Source organism: Rhineura floridana, chromosome 1 (genome assembly GCF_030035675.1).
Source record: "Rhineura floridana isolate rRhiFlo1 chromosome 1, rRhiFlo1.hap2, whole genome shotgun sequence".
Classification (NCBI taxonomy): domain Eukaryota; kingdom Metazoa; phylum Chordata; class Lepidosauria; order Squamata; family Rhineuridae; genus Rhineura; species Rhineura floridana.
Genome location: NC_084480.1, coordinates 23,799,239 through 23,816,789, shown reverse-complemented (window position 1 = coordinate 23,816,789; position 17,551 = coordinate 23,799,239). Strand labels below are relative to the sequence as shown.

Sequence of the window (17,551 nt, the reverse complement as noted above, 5' to 3'; positions counted from 1 at the left end):
CTGAGAAGAAGAGACATGTAACCTATTAGTCACTTGTGTAAATTTATGCTAGGCCACAGCTCTGCGAATGAGCAAATGGTATACATGTGCAGGAGATTCCCCATTCCTCTGTAGTTTGAACACAATGCAAACTATTTTAATTAACAGATCTAGGAAAGACCTCTGTCGAAGCACTTGAAGAGCTGGTGCCAAACAGAGCAGTCAATACTGGGTTAGACAGAGCAAGGGTTGTATCCAATGGTAGTCCTACTCTGAGCTGACCCACTGAAACAATAATAATATTTATTGGCCACCCTTTACCAGTAGGTTTCAGAGGCACATGTTAAATTCCAAGCTACATAGGAAGTGGATTTGGACTGTGAAAGACCAACCCAAATTGTGTTTGCATTTTTACAAATTTGTAGGGCAGTCCATCTCAGAGAGGAGGTCAGGTCTCCTGCTCCCCTGGTGCATTCACTATAGCTGGCCAATTTCCCTGCTTTTTAAAGTTTGATAGAAATATCTGTTTGCTATAGATATGTTCTCAAACTGCAAAAATAGTTTTTTTGCCTATTAGTTAGCAATCTTATTCTCCTGTGTGAATCCTTAAGTACCCAAAACATCACCAGCCAAGCACAAGAGGGGAGGTATCAGCAGGCTGGAGTAGCCCCAAGGTTTGCAGAAGCACAAAAAAGTTTTTTAAAAACCTAAGGGAGCAACCCCCCCCCAAAAAAAACCCCAGCCCATTGAGTACTGAGCACGCTCAGTGGGCGTGGAATGCTGACTGACGGGAGAAAAAAATGGAAAACCATATGTGTGTGTGAAATAGAATTTCCTGAAAAGGGGCATGGCTGGCTGGCTGGATTGCTGAACAAGAGCACTTCACAGAGAGGAAAATATAGGAGGAGCTGCATAGCCTAAGGCGCAGATGCTACTCCAGAGTTTGGCATTTGTCTGTTGGCTACTTTCGGTCAACAGCAAGCGAACTCTTGTGTATTCGACGGTGTCATTTTGATAACTAGCAAGAAAATCTGCATCCTAAGAAACTCAGCTTTCATCTAAAGATAAAAGCCGAGTTTCTAGTCCGTATACGAGTAGAGAAAAGCTTGAAAACATTTGGCAAAGCTTGGGAAAGTCTCAGAAACCTGAGAGTGCTTCCTGTGTTCAAGAGTGGTGTTTCTTCTACCTTGATTCTTTTCACTCCTCTTGAAGAGTAGAAGTGAAATAATATATTTAGTGAGGGTTTTTAACATAATGTGAAAGGAATGTTATAAGTAGGTCACAGTCTGCTGCATGGTTAACTGCAATAATACAGGAGCAAATCAGGGGCAATGGCAGACTTTTGTGTGGTTTTTAAAGAAACATGATAAATCTTATTGCGAGCCTTTAGTCATAGATGGATTGTGCCAACATAAAAAATTCAGGAGACTAAGCACTTAGTGGAGGACAGCATTGCAGGCAGTGACGGCTTATGTCAGTGTAAAATGGTTACATTGACATTAACAAGTACATCACCTCTTCATGAGGCACTGGAGACGCAAGCTATACACACACAGAGAACTCCATTATGCATTATGAACATGAAAACAGAGAGAATGAGCCTTCAACCAAACAACTTCTGCAGGAAAAATATACTGGGGGAAAGTTTTCCTGTTAAAGCTGATTTTTTGAAAAGGGACAGGAACATAAATATGAACTGGTGTGATGTAGCCCAGGGATCAGGAACCTGCAGTCCTCCATATGTAGTTGGACTAAAGGTAAAGGTAAAGGTGTCCCCACACTTATAGTGCGAGTCATTTCCGACTCTTAGGGTGACGTCTTGCGACATTTACTAGGCAGACCGTATATATGGGGTGGGATTGCCAGTTCCTTCCCCAGCCTTTCTTTACCCCCCAACATATGCCGGGTACTCATTTTACCGACCACAGATGGATGAAAGGCTGAGTGGACCTCGACCCCTTTTACCAGAGATTCGACTTCCTCCTTCCGTTGGAATCGAACTCCGGCCGTGTCCAGCAACATCTGGAGGACTACAGATTCCTAAATACTATTGTCCATAAAACTCATTGAGTGACCATTGGCTGATCACTCTGTCAGCCACAGCCTACTACAGCAGCTTATTGCAAGACTAAGGGTAGAAACATGCTCACTGTTCTGCTGGTTCCACTGTGTCTCTACCTCTCTATACTGAAAACCGGGACATACGATACTATCCAAACCCCACCCCTTTTTCCTGTAAAACCTGGTGGGAGCTGCCTGAGTGTTGTTGTTTTTTAAAAAATTCCCTTCTAAGAGATTTCACAACTGATCAGCAGATAAACCCGTTCCCCCTTTGGGTGTGGCTAATGAAAATGCTTTGATCTGGCGATTAGCGTGCTTACAGCCTAAAATAGGATAGCCTCTACACCACACTGAGGTCCTCAAAGGTAAAGGCAAAAAACTAAACAAACGTGGATGAAAACTCCTAACCTAGTGCTTGATATCCTGTTAAACAAGTTTAATAACAAAAGCAAAAAAGAGTCTACTCCAGCAAATGTAAAATTAGTTATTGCTCCTCTGCCTTCTTTATTGGGGGGGGGGGGATGTGCAAACCTAGACAAGCCTGAACATTTGTTAGAACTGGCAGGTTAGTACTATGTCTGAAACTTCAGCGCTTGTGGAGGAACAAAAACTAACCTTAGTAAGCCATCAATGTATCAACTAATTCCCAGGCTGAATATGTCAGACTGGAAGGCAGAAAGAGATTGCAGAAAAGATACAAAGAATAAAATCTTTTAATTGCTCCTTGGTTTTTTCCATTCACAGTGCTTGTGTGATCATGATTTCCTGTATACCATCTGTCAGCACAAGGATTTCTACTTGTGCAAAGGAATATTCATCCCCTCTCCTTCCCGCATGCAGATTTAAGGGGTTCCCTGAACCCTCTGCAGCAGATTTGGGGAGGGCATGGGGCAAGGAGGGGGAGGTCCCATTGCACTTATGGGATGTGTCCGTCAAATGACTTCCATGTCTTTTTCTAACACAGAAATGTCAATGCCTTTTGTATTTTACATCTTGTAATCTCTTAGCAGACTGATCTGTATCTTCCTCCTGGTTTATGAAGTACTATGAAAAAAATATGTATGCCTGACTATGGACCAACTTAGATATTATATACCCAGGTTTCTGCTATACCATCCTGATTGTTGTTGTTGTTATGTGCCTTCAAGTTGACTATGAACATAAGAACATAAGAAGAGCCTGCTGGATCAGGCCAGTGGCCCATCTAGTCCAGCATCCTGTTCTCACAGTGGCCAACCAGGTGCCTGGGGGAAGCCCGCAAGCAGGACCCGAGTGCAAGAACACTCTCCCCTCCTGAGGATTCCGGCAACTGGTTTTCAGAAGCATGCTGCCTCTGACTAGGGTGGCAGAGCACAGCCATCATGGCTAGTAGCCACTGATAGCCCTGTCCTCCATGAATTTGTCTAATCTTCTTTTAAAGCCGTCCAAGCTGGTGGCCATTACTGCATCTTGTGGGAGCAAATTCCATAGTTTAACTATGCGCTGAGTAAAGAAGTACTTCCTTTTGTCTGTCCTGAATCTTCCAACATTCAGCTTCTTTGAATGTCCACGAGTTCTAGTATTATGAGAGAGGGAGAAGAACTTTTCTCTATCCACTTTCTCAATGCCATGCATAATTGTATACACTTCTATCATGTCTCCTCTGACCCGCCTTTTCTCTAAACTAAAAAGCCCCAAATGCTGCAACCTTTCCTCGTAAGGGAGTCGCTCCATCCCCTTGATCATTCTGGTTGCTCTCTTCTGAACCTTTTCCAACTCTAGAATATCCTTTTTGAGATGAGGCAACCAGAACTGTACACAGTATTCCAAATGCGGCCGCATCATAGATTTATACAACGGCATTATATCGGCTGTTTTATTTTCAATACCTTTCCTAATTATCGCTAGCATGGAATTTGCCTTTTTCACAGCTGCCGCACACTGGGTCGACATTTTCATCGTGCTGTCCACTACAACCCCGAGGTCTCTCTCCTGGTCGGTCACCGCCAGTTCAGACCCCATGAGCGTATATGTGAAATTAAGATTTTTTGCTCCAATATGCATAATTTTACACTTGTTTATATTGAATTGCATTTGCCATTTTTCTGCCCATTCACTCAGTTTGGAGAGGTCTTTTTGGAGCTCTTCGCAATCCCTTTTTGTTTTAACAACCCTGAACAATTTAGTGTCATCAGCAAACTTGGCCACTTCACTGCTCACTCCTAATTCTAGGTCATTAATGAACAAGTTGAAAAGTACAGGTCCCAATACCGATCCTTGAGGGACTCCACTTTCTACAGCCCTCCATTGGGAGAACTGTCCATTTATTTCTACTCTCTGCTTTCTGCTTCTTAACCAATTTCTTATCCACAAGAGGACCTCTCCTCTTATTCCATGACTGCTAAGCTTCCTCAGAAGCCTTTGGTGAGGTACCTTGTCAAACGCTTTTTGAAAGTCTAAGTACACTATGTCCACTGGATCACCTCGATCTATATGCTTGTTGACACTCTCAAAGAATTCTAATAGGTTACTGAGACAGGACTTTCCCTTGCAGAAGCCATGCTGGCTCTGCTTCAGCAAGGCTTGTTCTTCTATGTGCTTAGTTAATCTAGCTTTAATAATACTTTCTACCAGTTTTCCAGGGACAGAAGTTAAGCTAACTGGCCTGTAATTTCCGGGATCCCCTCTGGATCCCTTTTTGAAGATTGGCGTTACATTTGCCACTTTCCAGTCCTCAGGCACGGAGGAGGACCCAAGGGACAAGTTACATATTTTAGTTAGCAGATCAGCAATTTCACATTTGAGTTCTTTGAGAACTCTCGGGTGGATGCCATCCGGGCCCGGTGATTTGTCAGTTTTTATATTGTCCATTAAGCTTATGACTTATGGTGACCCTATGAATCAGCGACCTCCAGTAGCATCTGTTGTGAACCACCCTGTTCAGATTTTGTAAGTTCAGGTCTGTGGCTTCCTTCATGGAATCAATCCATCTCTTTTGGTTTTCCTCTTTTTCTACTCCCTTCTGTTTTTCCCAGCATTATTGTCTTTTCTAGTGAATCCTGTCTTCTCATTATGTGTCCAAAGTATAGCCTCAGTTTCGCCATTCTAGCTTCTAGTGATAGTTCTGGATTAATTTGTTCTAACACCCAATTATTTGTCTTTTTCGCAGTCCATGGTATGCGCAAAGCTCTCCTCCAACACTACATTTCAAATGAGTTGATTTTTCTCTTACCCGCTTTTTTCACTGTCCAACTTTCACATCCATACATAAAGATCAGGAATACCATGGTCTGAATGATCCTGACTTTGGTGTTCAGTGATACATCTTTGCATTTGAGGACCTTTTCTACTTCTCTCATAGCTGCCCTCCCCAGTCCTAGCCTTTTTCCGATTTCTTGACTATTGTCTCCATTTTGGTTAATTTTATTGGTAAGCAGGGAATGTGGGGAAACGAATAATTTAAGAGTGGTGTCTTTTTACATTTTATAGGTCAGTTTCTTTTTCTGCATCCACCAGGACTTCAGTTGATTGATGTGATTTGTCAGCCCTCTGAATTTTTCATGCTTCCTACTATATGTCTGTGCCTCATCTCATGCAAAAGTAACATCTCTTCCATTTTTTTTAAAAAAACTTCACATTGTCAACCCTCTGCCATGCAAACGCAATAAATTGCTATCTAACATTTGATTTACGTTGAAATGCATTTGTTAGATTTTCTTAAGGGTAACCATTTATATTTACTTGTTTCCTTTTATAATAATTGCTATCTTGGAAAGATATTTGAGTTTTACTACTCTACAAGTTATGCCACATATCCTGATATCTATAAAATATCACATGTAAAGCTTTCTCTAGGAATAAATTCTGAATGCATACAAATGGATTAACTGGAAGGTGTAAAGCATATGAAAACAAAATGATGGCAATGACCACACCAGCTGTGCATAAAATTAGCCTTTTATGGAAAACACCCGGAAAATCTTCAATGTGTTTCTGATGGTTTCTATTAAAGACTACTTTTATGCCCTTTATAGTCCCAGTGCAGCCGTCATTGTTTCTCTTGTTTTCGTTGAGAAAAACAAGTGTACCCCTTTTGCCTTGCATTCCTTTATGCCTGAAACTTCCTCTCACAATATCTGCATGATGCCACCTCTTTTTGCATTTTCCTCCTGAAAATCTCACCTTTTCTATGAAGCCTTTGGCCCCACCCTTTACTCATATAGTTTTTTTTAAGGATTAGACAAATCCATGGACATCCAGTTTATTAACAAAACAGCAGTGGAGCCTCTATTATGAGAAGCAATGAGCTGCTATCATCAGATAACAGGGACAAACAATAGGAAAGTAGGGAGCTGCTGTACACCGAGTCAGCCCTATTGCTCCCATCTAGCTCAGTATTGTCTACACTGACTGGCAGCGGCTCCCCAGGGTTTCAGACTGGGTTATCTCCCAGCTCTACCAGGAGATGCCAGGGATTCAGCCTGAGACCTTCTGCATGCAAAGCAGAATCTGTAACTGAGCTACTAGCTACAGCCGTTCCCCTTAATGTGATGTGGCTATCTCCATCGTGCCTTTCTTGGGAGCTTCCTAGGGACACCTGGTTGGCCATTGACAGAGAAAGAGCATTGGACCAAAAGATCCTTTGTCTGATCCAGCATAGAGCCGTTCTTATGATAATTGGGCTAATTTGTACATTGTGGTGGGAGAAGAACACGGCCTTGACATGTTGCTCCTTTTTAAACATTCATTTGGATGCCAACCACAGCACTAGGCCCAAGTTAAAATGTGCAGACTGGATATTTTAAAACATGGGTTCCCTTTTTTTTAAAAAAAAGGTAATTTGCGGGCCTTCTAGAAACAAAGCATGCTGTACCACTGAATTTTGGTGCTTTCCTTCTAACTCCTTTTAGGTGAACTGCACTGGGAATTTATTGGAAGGCCAGTGTATACATATTGTAAATAAATAAAATTAGCTCCACTTGACTGTCAGCACGACAGCTACAGAAGCCAGCGGATGTTGTGGGGGAAATGGCTAGCTCTGAAGAAAACTTATGCATGCTTCAAAAGCTTGCAAGAATGTATATTCAAACTGGAGCTGATCCAACATAAAGCCGGGGCATAACAAATGGTAGTTGCAATGAAATTCAGTTGAAATCAATTGGGTTTAAGTTAGTCTTAGCTAAGTCCCATTCCATTGGTTTCAAAGAGATTTAGTTGTGTCACAATACTTACTAAATTGCACTAATGCTTTTTAGCTATTCTGTGACTCTAGTAATAACATGAGAATTGTACTGTTTATTCACTGCAGATTGTAAAGAACACTGATTTCTCAAAAACATTGCTGATCTGTAAGTAAGGCTGAGGTCCAATACATGTCTATTCAGAAGTAAACTCCACTCAATGGGACTTACTCCCAGGTAAGTGTGTATTGGATTGTAGCCTACGTTTATGTGTGTGTTTAATTTCCTCTAGCAGAGCATGTAAGTTCAATGCAGGATTGATAAAGCATGCTGACATTCTGGCTTGCCAGCCTAGGTTGTGTGTATATAAAAGATCTGTACATTAACTCATGAGAAAGATTACTTAAAAACTCAGTGGGTGCCTTTAAAAGCACTGGATATTTATTGCAAAGAATGCATGCATAAATCTGCTGTGCCAGTTCTGTGAATAAACAGCCTTCCTTCACAGCAGAATATAAATATTCCTGGTACAGCAACAAAACAGTGAATGCTGCTATCACTGCGAGCTGAACTATGATGGTATCTCTATCAAACAACATAAAAGTATTTAATTTCCACATGCTCCCATTGCTTTACATGTCGATGCAAACAACTGTGCATGCAATGGGAACTGCTTTAGGATTGCTTTAGTACATCAAAAAGTTGCTTCTCATGTTATCTCTTTCAGTATTGGGAATGGCATGAGTGGCATCTTAACGGTTAAGTGGGCAACAAGGAGACCTGCAGTTCACAAGTCTGTTTGGGGGCCAATTTCAATATTCTTCATTCAGGTAACATATTTTCACAGGAGTTACAGGTGAGAGAGGTGTGTGTGTGTTTATGGATTTCCATGGGTTTCCAAACCAAGTGTGCCTGTGTAATGCACCCTAAGTGAAAATATTGGATTGATCCCCACAAAAGAAGGAGTAACAAAGGACCGGCATTAAGATATATTTGGGTGTTACATGCACATCCTGGTTTCCAGCGTTATATAAAATAGTTTTAAGATATTTTCCTATTTTTCTCTAATTTCCAAATAATCATATCTTATCTGTCCAACATTCTGTCACACTCTAGTGTGACCAACAAATAGGGCAGATCTGTGCAGAAAGGGACTGACTTGTTTCTCAGTGGCTCCCATTTGACTTGTTTGGGACAAAGAGAGCCTGCAATCTAGAACACAACTGAGAGGGTGAAAACCCCATTTCTCACACCAGAGACTGCATTCACCAAGGGATAGGATTAGCCCCCCTACCTTCCCCATGGTGCCTTGGAAAGTAACTCTGTGTTTTCCCATGTAAGTGAAACAGCCATGATTCATTCATTCATTACTATGAAAAAAATATAAAGTGCTGCGCTTGGGAGAGGAAAAGTTGAGGGATGGCAGTGGGGAAAGGACTAGAACTCTGTTTCATTCTGCTCACTTTTTCAAGCCTTAGTTAGTGTTGAAGAATTCATATAAATTCTTACAACTTTTTTTTCCCTAGTGAAAAACCTGTGAATGGAAAATGTCTCAGAAGCCAAGTCTTTTCTCAGAAGCCTAGTTGTTTCTGTTGGTTTTCTATACACCTTTCTAGGTTTCTTTTGGAACATAAGAAAACTCCTACTAGAACAGATCAAAGGCCTATCTAGTCCAACATCCCGTTTCCCACAGTGACCTATCAGATGCTTCAGCAAAGCTCACAAGCAAGGCCTGAGGGCATTCAGAGACATGCTGTGTCTTTGGTTCTAGAGATAGTACAAAGCCACCATGAGCAGCAACCATTTATAGCTTTATCTTTAATGAATTTGCCCCCTTTTTAGAGCTATCTAAAGTTGGTGGCCATGACTACATTTTGTGATAGTGAATTCCATAATTTACATGTTGTGTGAACAAGTAATTCCTCTTGTCTATCCTGATTCTTTCTCCATTCATGTTCATTGGGTGACCACTTAGCTCTAGCATTATTATTCATGCCAGAGTGGTACGAAACTGCATGGTCAAGTGTGTAAGTGATGAATCCCGAGAGGGCTGTTAGATGGTTTTTATTAAGGAACAGTTTTGATTAGTAGAAGGTAAATTATAGTAGACAATATAAATGCTGATAGCAATTAATAATTGATCAGATACCACTGAAGGCCAACTTCCAGTAAAAAAAATGTTCCAGACCCGTGTATCTTTTAAACTTAAAAGAGTTTCAGATTTTAAAGATGGTAGCCTGGTACATCCCCCTGTGTTTGTTACCAGATGATACATCAGCCTTCCATGATTCATAACAATTTAGATTTAAGTGATCTTTAATCGTTACCCCACACTGGCACTCCATCACACATCTGTTCGTATCAAGGGAACTTTAAATCTGTGTGAGGGTGAAATATGTGTGTAAAGATAGAAGACGGGGGACTTACACAGAGTTCCTTATTTTAGTAGGTTGATAGGCATATTTATTTCCCTTAGAGCAGTTTGCAAACTGTTCTGGGAAGCTTTGGGGTGCTTATTTTTAACAATCAGTTTTTAGGCAATCACCTCCCAAAATGGTTACAAGTAAAATAGACATGCAAGTCCATAAGTTACCCACAATACTTACACACATGCACGCCAGCAGGGCAGCAAGTAAAATTATCTAACTCAACCACCAACATCACTAATTAACCCCCCAAATGCTGCAATTTAAAATATGAGTTTTTAAGACCCATATAAAAAGCAAAGGGGCTTGCCTGATTACAGTTGGGATAGAGTTCCATAGTTTTAGGAGCCACCTCAGAAAAGGCTCTGTTCTGTGTGCTTCTTCAGAATTCCTCCAAGACAAGATCAATAAGGGAAGACTATCTCCCTTCCATTTTATTCTCACAATAACCTTGTGAGATAGACTAGTTAAGCCAAGATAATCCGGTGAGCTTCAAGAATGAGTGGACATTTCTGAATCTGACACTCCAACAACATTATACTGTCTCAGTCTCTACACATATTGCAGAATAAGTTGGTAATTTTGATAGTGATAGAATGTACTGTACCACTTCAAACTGCAGCTGCGGGATTACTTTTTTTTTTTTAAGTTCCTTGTGTAGCAAAAGTCCTTGCAAACTGAAAGCCAGTACAGCATAACAAGGGCTTGCACCATTCTCCCTAATATGGCAACTTTTCTATTTGCAAGTGTGGTTTTTTAGCACGAGGGACCACTAAAAAGTGTTATTTCTCACCTGCAGTCTGAAATGGTATAGTCCATTCGGCCAGTTCATTCCTATCTTATTTTCTCACATGTGTAGACCCAGCCTAGATGTGGGATGTGCTGTATGGTGCAGATGTTTCATAGGAATGCCATAGGTTCCTCAGAGGACAAGGAGAAATGGAAAGGGTTCTCAGCAGATGCTAAATTTATCATTGGGGGAGGGGGGCTAGCCTTGCATGTATAATGCAAACTGTGTAGATTCAGTGATGCATCCAATGAGCAGCCAATCCAGATACGCAGTTTGATCCAGGAAGCAATTATGTATGTGGTAGCCGCTTCTATGGAAATTGACATCTATCTTGAACATGTGGATGGAGATGAAGTTTGCACAAATGTGGACTCAAAAGTATCCAGTGAAAGCCCCATTTTCCCTACATACTGCAGATGAGGCTGTGCATTTTTCACTGCACTGAACACAGTTTTTTTAATGTATATCCTGAAATCTCCAGGACAAGAGTGAGATAAAAACATCACCTAACTAAATCTTCAAAGACTGTGTCAAGGATTTTTTAACACGTGGCAATATCTGGAACATAGGTTCTAGCATATCCCAGCATTAAGAGTACTGCAGTTTTGTTTTTGTTCTGTTTTGTTTTTACATTGGGAGAGATCGCTACAGAATGCATGAGAGTCCTGATATGGAGTTTTCAAGAATGAAAAACAATGTTCTCCAGGAAGATCAATCAATTGAAAATGGTAAGAAATTATAAACCTGCTTCTCTTCTCACACCAGTTCCACAGCTATCTAAGGGTGTTTTCACACTTTCCAATTTGCAAGTAACAAAACATAACAAGCAAATCCAGTTCTCCCATCAAGATGCCAACTTTGCAAGTAACAATACATGCTAGCAGTGTGCGCATCCAGCAATCCACATGCTAAACACTTGTCTTATTTTTCAAAGTTTTGTGATTTCAGTTACTCTAGACCTTTCCTGGTGTACCTCTTATTCAAGAAAGAACTATATATTCCCCCCAGTAATTTTAAAGAATCATTTGTTGCAAACTTGTCACAACTCTATAGGTGTGGCTGAATAGATATAGGTGTGGCATTTCATGATGCAGATGTGGAATTTAATCCTTGTTTTGTAGTAGCATACAACCTGTTGACCTATATGAGAAGGGAGTAAAGGCTCATGGTGAAAAATAAAGGTCTTGACTGTGAAGAAAAGGGGTTAAAATCTCAGATCAAGCAAAGATAATGGAGCTCAGGCCCAGTCGATTTATTTACCAGAATCACAAAGTGAAGCTTTTATTGGAATGCAGTGTAGCCTTTCAGGTAGCAGGTGGGAGCTTGCACGTTTTGATATTCTCCCATAAAAGAGGTCAGCCTGCATGCAGTGAAAAACATGCCAGGGAGGAGGTTAGCCCAAATCGGTCTCCTAGACATGCTGGTTTTCTATGTGCAGGGAGATTTTCCCCCTGGGGGGAGCTATGAAACATGCAACTCTCACCTGATGTTTGAGGCGCCACACTGAGTCTAGGACAAGCTTTCCCACTTGATCCTACCCAATATATCAACAGGGCACTACAACCAGTTTGTTGTTATCATTTGCTCAACAGGACATCACTCCGTAAGTCTGATTTTCAGAGCTCACTCTTAAATGTTTCATGTATTGAGAAAGTTTCTGGGCCTGAAAAACCATGCTTCTCCTGCTTATAAATCCTGTCAAACCCTCCCCCCTGCACACAACAGACGTCACCTGCAGCCAGGGCCATATATAGGCGAAGGCAACTGCTGAGGGTGCAGGAATGGGTGGTGGTGCTTGCACTCTCTATTCCAGCTGTACACTCAACAGCAGTATTGTAGTGGCAAATTCAGAAGGGCAGGGTCCCTTCATGTTAGTCACAGCCACGTCTCCCCGTTTTTGCTGCTGGGTTAAGAATGATATCCTTGTTAATGCCTCCTCCCACAACAACAGACATCCCTAGGAGCCATTCAGCATGAAGGGGGGGGTGTTAGCTGCTGAGAAGAGTCTTCTCAGTGGCTGACTCACCTCCTTTCACTCTGATTGACTCCAATCAGCAGGAAAGGACAAGGGATCATGTTAGAAGACTTCTCAGTGACTAAAGCAGTACCTTTCATGCTGATTTCCTCAGAGGATGCTGGAGACATAGGTCGCCTTCACTTGTAAAGCTGGCACAACAGAGCTGTGTGGCCAGCATTTTATTGATGTTTGCTTTTCATTTGTGGGGGGGGGGAATATGACATCTGTGCCCACTCAACAAATGATGTATGAGTGACTATGATCAATTTCATGCACACATACATACTTGTCTTGTATGACCTGGATATATCATGCATAATGGATTACATACAAAGTAAGGTATTTGAAGTTGACTAAAGAAGCAGGGAGGCTGCTGAATATGCTCCTTCCCTGGAGCGCTACCTCATTTAGGGATTGCCCTGCCTCCAGCCCTTTTGCCAAACAGAAACTCTTAGCAATTTTTCCCAGGCAGCTTCAAAACTCTCTTCTCTGGCCAAATTCAAATGTTACAGGCAGCTCCCCTTTACCCTGCCCCCCTCCCACTTAGGTTGGTGTTGCTTCAGGAATTTTTCACTAAGGTTGTTTTGGGTAGCTAAAGACAAGCCTGATGAAAGACCACGGGGGGGGGAAAGCCACACCTGTTCAATACGAACTAGCAGGCAGCACAGGGACATAGGAAAACAGAGAGGTATCTTTGCTTGGCATCATACAGTAAGACTTCAGTTAACAAATCCTTCAGGAAAAAAAGCACCTTTTAACAAAGTATTTTTGGAGGGGTATGGGGTCACACACTCTGACATAGTCAGAAAGTGGCTCCTTGTCAAGGCTTACCTGACCTGGTTGTTTCATTTCAGATATGCTTATTGTTAGTTTTGAATAAAAAGTTTGCTGAAATATCTCGAACAGCTCTTCTTTTTTGTGGTGTAGGAACCTATCCCTGTTCTTTCCATGTTATTCCTACCTCTGGAACCAAAATTTCTGTAAAGGAGCAATATCCAGGAACGCATGTACTTTGTTAATGGAGGTATTACTGTAACCTGCATGAAGCTTTGCTTTTCTAGCCCCAGCATTCCCACTCTTATATGAACTGGGCCTCCTACTCACACACAATGTGTCAGTTTCATTGCTGTCTGTTAGCAGAAATTTGCTTCACACTCTCAGAAATAAGTTTTGCATTCAGTAATACCGAGCCAGATCTTGCCCCTACTGATGCCAGTGGTAAAACTGACACAATGAGGCAACTATAATTTGCTGCCAAGACTTTATTAGAAATTCAGTGGATTATTGTTATTCTTCACAAATCTAGCAAAAGAGTCAGTAATGGCTGCCATCATGAGAAATGTTGCCAAAGGAACAATTCTTTGTAAATGTTGAGCCGCTGCTTCCTTTGGAAACAGAATGGTGCTTTGAGATGTCACATTCACCGGCTTGTAACAAGGCCATCACCTTGGTAAGTCTAGCAACATATTATTATATCTCACCTTTGCCATGCTTTTTTCAGTCCTGCTATAACTAGTGCAGTGTATATTTCCAGTTTTCTGTATTCTGCATTATGAAAATTCCACTTAAATTCTGTACCTCTAGCTTTGGTTTTTAAAAGAACTAGGTAAATTTGTCTGCGATTGAAGTGATAAGAAAATATACACCTAGGTGGATCACTTTGGCCTGTGTGCACACCATACATAGCACATGGAATGCTGGGAACTGTAGTTTACACCTAACAGTTTCCCATCATCCTTAACAAACTACAGTTCCCAGGATTCTTTGGGGACAGGGAGTCATGTGCTTTAAATGTATGATATGTATTTAGCCTAGGGGATTTCTAGGATGGATGCCTGCAGTTCCCAAGGCTGGTTTGGGAGCCGTGCATTCTGTTCCCAATTCCTGCTCAGTGCAGATGAGACATAGATGTATATTTCCATCAACTATCTAGGATCAGCATTTAATACCAGTAATTGAAATCACTTTTTTGCATGCAGCTACATGGGGAGAAGAGCCTGGCTGGGGTCCAGGGTCTGTGAGTTCAAATCCCCGCTCATGTCTCCTGGGTGTCAAGGGCCAGCTAAAGATCACCCCCACAGTGAGTGGCTCAGGGGTTACATGTGTGCAGCCATGGGCAAGCTGCATAGTCCCAAGGAGCCCAGTTGCCCCCCAGCTGGCAGTTGCGGACAAGGAAGGTGCTGGCTTGTGCAGCTGTGGCAAGCTGAGCAGGCCCTAGCCAGCTGGGGAGGACTAGCCTCAGAGGGAGGCAATGGTATACCCCCTCTGAATACCGTTTACCATGAAAACGCTATTCATAGGGTCACCATAAGTTGGGATCAACTTGAAGGCAGTCCATTTCTATTTCCCTTTGGATTAAGACCAAAATTATTATTTTGTGCTTGTGAAATGAGCCACAACGCTCACATTATTTATTTAACTTGGAATACTTCAATCCACTTGGATGCAGTTCAGTTAGCTCTAGTGTGCTAAGGAGTCAAGAAGACAGTGTTGTGCAGAGAGATGTGAGTAAAACCCAAACAAGAGACTTTGAAGTGCTGTTATGAAGGTATATTTAAGACTGTTTGCGGGAATGTTGTATCCGTGTGCCTTAGGCTTTTATTCACATTTGTAGCATTAATTGAAGAAGAAAAATAACCAGTGCTGGCCTAAGGGTACAATCCAACTCATATTTTCACCAAGCTGAGTTGGATGTGGCAGACCCGGCTGAGCTGGCAGGCTCCCAGTTCTGCCATGCTCTGCTGGCAGAAACCCCTTGCCTGAGCTCAGCTGTGGCAGACCTGGAACCCTGCTGGCTTAGCTGGGGGTCTGCCAGGGAAGCCCAGCCCAGGAGAAGGGGTGCCAGTGGAAACTGGTGGAAGGCCCCCAAAAAGGTGTGTGTCAGAGAAAGGACTGAGTGGGAACTTATGCAACATCCAACTCCCGTTCGGAGCACTCCTGCGGGTCCTGATCCGGGCCAAAGTTATGCTGAGAAAAAGGTTGGTCTGAGGAAATAATTATAATGGTAGCTGATGCCAAGTGCTTACTCGGCAGTAGGGGTATTCATGAGAGCCAGCTTTTTCTTTTCCATTGATGCCCACAGCTCCTGGCTGCGCTGCCATTCCACTGGCCTGGCGACTCCCGACACCGCAAATGGGTGCAGTGGAGCTTCCTGCTGGCTCCTCCTTCAGCGGCACCCCTTCTTCAGGCTTCCCCTGAGTTGGATTGCTCTGCCTGGCATTATGCTGCCTGAAGCTGACCCCCACCCCAAAGGCTCACTTAAAAAACAAAAAAGCTTTGCTGTACCAGTCAGACACCAGTTCTTACCTTCATCTGTTCTCCCTCCCTCCCTCCCACCCACCCACCCACCCACCCACCCACCCACCCACCCACAAGTAGTGTCTTAATAAAAGGGGAAACACTTGATTGCATATAACATTAGATTAAGATTTTTTGGGCCAGCCCTGAAAAAAATGGAAATATCTAGAAAAAATGTGGAGGTGGAATTCCACTCAGTACAAAATGAACATGTTCTCGGCTTCTCATATTCCAGCCAATGCATGAAAAAGCACTGGAATGACTGAAAAGCACCAAGTACCTATTTTTCCATTTCTTTAAAATTAAAGTGTTTTTTTAAAAAAACAAACCTAATATTAACACTGAAGTATTCTTTAAAACTAATATTCAATACAGTTAAGTAACTTTGAATTATATTAAAGCCATGAGTGTTTGGGTTCTACCTGTTCCTTCATTGACTCACCCCTGCCAAACTTGTGTTCTCTTCTGTGCAGCCTTTCTGGCTACCTGCCTGGTTCTAGACAACTTCTAAGCATATCTGTACAGCTGAAAAATGGCTGGGAGTACATCACCACCGCCTTGGAAGCGCTTGAAATGATTGTGGCCAGCCTCAGATGTTTTCTGACCTGAAGTGAAAAGTCACATTGATGGATGGATGGATTCTGCTTTGGACCATGGTATTTTTTATATAAAAAAATGACTCACAGAGATAGAAATTGGAGGCAAGAAAAAGTGTGCCCTGTATAGAATCTGCTGCTTAAGCGACAGCTTCACTGTACTCCATGTTAAGGCCAGCTCCTCAGACAAAGCTTCAGGGTTGGAGGAAGCAGGGATGCTACCCAGCACCCATGTGAGCAGGAGATGCTCTCTGACTCTTATGCTTCAGTGTCACGGCAGACCTGATTGGGAACTGCCTTAATTAAGCAAGACTGGCAAAGACAAAGTTTGCGCCTTCTGTTTCAAATTGATACCGAACCCACACGACACACAGAGAGAAGCCTTCTTGGCGGCCAGCCGACCAGAGAGGAGGGGGCAATCCAGACCCATGCCAATCCAGGCCTGGCAGAGGCCCCAAAGGGGGAACTGGTGCCTCTTATTTCTTGCAAGGGCCTGTGATTCCCGCAGGACCCACTGAGGATTTAACACTACCTGTGCAAGTGTCATCTTTCAAATGAGGCGAGTGCTATCTAATATTCCCTGAATGCTAAGTGATGGGACAGAAGTCTCAAGTTGTTCACAGCTTGCTCCTGCTGTGCTTGTTGTTGTTATGTGCCTTCAAGTTGACTATGACTTATGGCGACCCTATGAAAGAGAGACTTCCGGTGGCATCTCTCATGGACCACCCTGTTCAGATCTTGTAAGTTCAGGTCTGTGGCTTCCTTTATGGAATCAATCCATCTCATTTGGTCTTCCTCTTTTTCTACTCCCTTCTGTTTCCCCCAGCATTATTGTCTTTTCTAGTGAATCATGTCTTCTCATGATGTGTCCAAAGTATGATAACCTCAGTTTCATCATTTTAGCTTCTAATGGTAGTTCTGGTTTAATTTGCTGTGCTTGTATGCTACATTTTAAAAAAAGATTTTTTTAAAACAAGTCCACATCTCTCTGTTCACAGTTTCTTCCCGCTTTGCTTTGAGTAGCAAAAATGGAAATGGACTGCCTTCAAGTCGATCCTGACTTATGGCTACCCTATCAATAGGGTTTTCATGGCAAGCGGTATTCAGAGGGGGTTTATCATTGCCTCCCTCCGAGGCTAGTCCTCCCCAGGTCGCTAGGGCCTGCTCAGCTTGCCACAGCTGCAAAAGCCATCCCCTTCCTTGTGCGCAACTGCCAGCTGGGGGGC

The 17,551-nt window shown here is 42.5% G+C and overlaps 1 protein-coding gene and 1 long non-coding RNA gene across 2 annotated transcripts in view; one reads left to right on the top strand and one right to left on the bottom strand.

The window, feature by feature from the left end:
- The window catches only part of SUB1 (SUB1 regulator of transcription), a 414,045-nt gene that overhangs the window by 249,110 nt on the left and 147,384 nt on the right, over nucleotides 1–17,551 (bottom strand). The gene's annotated exons all lie outside the window — the stretch shown is intronic.
- Nucleotides 11,061–17,234, top strand: LOC133375645 (uncharacterized). The gene is made up of 3 exons (XR_009760274.1): nucleotides 11,061–11,143; nucleotides 13,739–13,882; nucleotides 16,203–17,234. It is a non-coding gene; the product is annotated as an uncharacterized LOC133375645 (long non-coding RNA).